Below are 3,868 nucleotides of genomic sequence, written 5' to 3' on the forward strand. Positions count from 1 at the left end.
CTTGGAAGCTTAAGCTGGAAAAGCCATTTTGTGCTTAGAGTTTGTTGCTATGGAGCTTGGAACAGTTATGTTGAAAGAGTTGTGGACGATGGAGGACTGGCTTGTGAAGCTTCAAAGGGAAGCAGAGACTATCAGGACTGCTCACATGAGATTTTAGATTGAGAATCTGTGGGTACTGGTTGGCTGGAGATGATTAATCAACTGTGATTAAGAAGAGACCAGAACCTGAAGCAAAACCTGTGTTTTACTGGGGCAATTGATGCTAGTTAGCTGGGGCTGAAAAATCAGCTGTAAATAACCAGAGACCAGCATCACTGAGGTGAATTCTTCTGGGAGGTATTTCCTCAGGGTCTACACACAGAAGGGACCTGAACCTCCATCTCAAGATAGAAGAAGGACTTGGTAATGTGTAAGAGTCTCCTGCGTGGTTCTGGTGTTAAAAACATGAAAGAGTCACAGAGAGCAGCTGAGGCTTGGCACTCTGAGAGGCCAGGAAAAGCCATAGGTGAAAGCGCAGCTTCAGTTGCAGTGAAGACCCCAGGACTGAAGGGGTCATGGAGAGAATCTGAGGCTTTTCACCTGGAGAGGCAAGAAGAGGCCATTGGTGAAGGTGCAGCTTCAGTTTCAGTGGTGACCCCAGCTTTTTGGAGATCCCAGGACCATGGGATGACCACCAAGGACAGCAGTAGGTGTGGAATGGAGCTCGCCTGGGTCTGCGAGACGAGCTGAGTGTGCTGTGGACTGCAGAGTCAGAGCAAGCAAGTATTTCTATATCTTTATTGAACTCTATTTTCATACCCTGAATTGATTTCCTTATGTCTTCATCAGTTTGTTTGTGTTTTCTTGAGCTTCAATTATTTTATCCCTGTTCTCTTTCAGTTCATTCAGGTATTTGTGTCTTCTTTGAACTCTTTTATCGTGTTTAAACAGTTCTTTTGAATTCCATGCCCTGAATTTCATCTAGGTTGTTCTCCCTGGGGACTGGGGGCTGTCCTTGTGGGATTCGTGATGTTGGTAGGGGAAGGCACAGTATCTTGTTTTGTTTCTGGTATTGCTTGTGTTTTTCCAATAAGACCCAGGCATCTGGAGTTAGGGTGTTGATTGTGTCCTTTACTATGTGTTTTCAGTCCACTAAGCCAGAGCCTAGGAGTGGGCCGTAAATTGATTGACTTGGCAGAGACAAGTCGGGGTGAAGGTCATGCCTTACCAGGTCTGCATTGACCCAGGCCATGTGTGGTAAGTCAGCTGGAAATGGCTCCTGGGGCTAAGGAGTGGTCAGGGTTGATCTGGGTTGAAAGCTGACTTATTGGGTCCATGCTAGACTAGGCTGTGTGTGGTAGGTTGGCTGGAGAGGCCTCTTGGTGCTGAGGAGTGGCTGGGAGGGGTATGGGCTAGAGAAGCTGCCTTGCCAGGTCTGCTCCAGGCTGGCTCACACATGGTAGGGGCAGTTAGTGATTTTTTAAAGTCGCCAGGTCTTGGAATAATTTGTTATGCTGCAATAGATATATAACATAGCATTTGGCTTTTGAAGTTAGGTCATAATATGGTTTCCTATTCCCACTTTGATCTCTCCTTCTCTTGGAGTATTTGCCCTAAGGAAGCCAGCCACAGATCATGGGGGTACTTATGAGTTGTATAAAATGTCTACATGGGGATGAATTGAGGCCTCCTGCTAACACCATGCACATGAATGTGCCATCTTGAAAACAGATCCCCCAGGCCCAGTTCAGCCTTTGGCTGACCACAGTCTGATGATACCTTATCTACAGTAAGTGCCCAGTCGGAACTTCCTAGTTAAGTTGCTCCTGAATTCTTAGACCACAAAAGCTGTGATATAATAAATATTGTTATACTAAACTGTAACATTTTGGGGGCAAACCGTTATGCAGCAAAAGACTACTAATGTGGTGTAAAACAAGGGACTGGACTTATCCTACCCAAATGCAGGAGCTAGGGGTATTTATATTCTCATACCCATATGAGGATGAGGGATGCTTGCAAGGGTATTCATTTCCAGTCTTTCTTTGTGGTATCAAGTGCTTCCATGGCCAGGGAAAGCCTATAGACAAAGAGATGTGGGGTTAATAGGTGGAAGACAGGCCTCCCTATATCTAAATGGTGAGCTGAGAGGATACGGGGAGGGAATGAAAACTCTCACACTCAAATGAAATCTCATTTGTATTCATTCGTCCTCCAGCAACCTTGGAGTACCTGTTCCCTCTTCAGAGTTGTTCCTTTAGGATGCTGCCTCTGGAAGAAGGAAGGTGCAGCAGACCTCTTGGTCTGTAACCGTGACTATATGTGATGTTCCCTTAATTGGGTGTTTGTGTTTTTTGGAGCCCTGTGATCCAGTACTGGATGGGTGTTAACACCCTCTGTGACAGGAATTTGTAGGCTAGACATCCCTGTAAGGTACATGTCTAGGCCCTTTAAGGTCCCTGTGGTAACTTCCTGTTGGATGTTGACCTCCTCCAACTCCACTCAGCCTTCCCTACTGGATTCTCCCCCACATCCCCCTTTTGCTTGGTGGGCAGCCTAGTTGGGTAGATTATAGCAAAGATAGGTGAAAGTAACAATTTTTCATCATGTCCACCCCCTCTTTGTTAGCAGGTCAGATGGGTAATACGCTGACATGGAAACAAGGTTTATGGGAGGCACATGTCACGCAACTATGTGAACAACAAATCATCACACTTAAGCTCGGTCATGTCCTCTTGTCCTTCCTGGGTCTCCCATCATTGGCCTACCCATACAATGGGAACATGGGCTATGCTGGGCTCTCCCCTGATAACCACATTCCCTGCTCAGATAGACACATGGCATCCCTGGGGGTCTAGAGACCAGGTTATGTGTCTTATGGGATTCTCAGAGGTTTTTTTGTTTTTTTTTTTGAGATTGACCTTGAACTGTCAATCCTCCTGCCTCAGCCTCTTGAATGCTAGGATTATAGGCATGCATAACCACATCTGGGTTTGAAACCCCTAAGGTATTTTTCTGTTGTTTTTTGAGACACGACCTGTGGTGGTTTGAATGAGAATGTCCCTCATAGGCTCCAAGTTTTTGGATACCTGGTCGCCAGTTTGTGGCGCTGTTTGGGAAGGGTCATGGAACCTTTAGGAGGTGTGACCTTTCTGGAGGCTAGAGGAAGCACATCACTGCATGGGGGCAGGGGGGCTTTGAGAGTTCTTAAACCTTGCCAGATTTCCAGTCTTTCTCTGTATCCTGTGCCTACTTGAAGATGTGATTTCTTGGCTTTCTGCCCTGGCCACCTCTGCTGCCATGCCTTCCCTGCCATTATGGACCCTCTGGAAGTGTAAGCTCAAATAAACTATTCCTTCTATATGCTGCCTTGGTCACAGTGTTTTATTACAGCGACAGAAAAGTAACCAACACAGGGTCTTACTAAGCAACAGTGACTGGCCTGGAGCTCCGTGTGTAGAGCAGGCAGGTCTCAAGCTCACAGAGATGTGCCTGACTCTGCCAAGGAGTGCTGGGATTAAAGGAGTGCACCACCACACCACCACACCACCACACCACCACAGCACCACAGCACCACACCACCACAGCACCACACCACCACACCACCACACCACCACAGCACCACACCACCACACCACCACACCCGGCCCCTAAGGTCTTAAGTGCCGATTCTTGGACATGTCTCACTTGGCTTTGAGATGGGAAGAGCACTCACTTGTTTTGGGAGGACTCACCTCTCATACCCAACACTGTCTTGCCATTGGTGCCTCAGTGGAGGGTTCTGGTTTCCTGGCTTGGGGGAGACTGGAAAAGTCTTGCCCACTCAGTATCCTGCAATACAATGAGACTCCTCCCCCAGGACTGGGCAGTGGCACAAAAGCTTGTTTCT

At 47.4% G+C, this 3,868-nt stretch overlaps 1 pseudogene; it reads right to left on the minus strand.

The window, feature by feature from the left end:
- Window positions 1–2,609: 2,609 nt before the first annotated feature.
- Window positions 2,610–2,705, minus strand: LOC115067061 (annotated as a pseudogene).
- Window positions 2,706–3,868: the final 1,163 nt, after the last annotated feature.

This window comes from Nannospalax galili, unplaced genomic scaffold (assembly GCF_000622305.1).
Source record: "Nannospalax galili isolate Female #2095 unplaced genomic scaffold, S.galili_v1.0 scaffold443, whole genome shotgun sequence".
NCBI lineage: Eukaryota > Metazoa > Chordata > Mammalia > Rodentia > Spalacidae > Nannospalax > Nannospalax galili.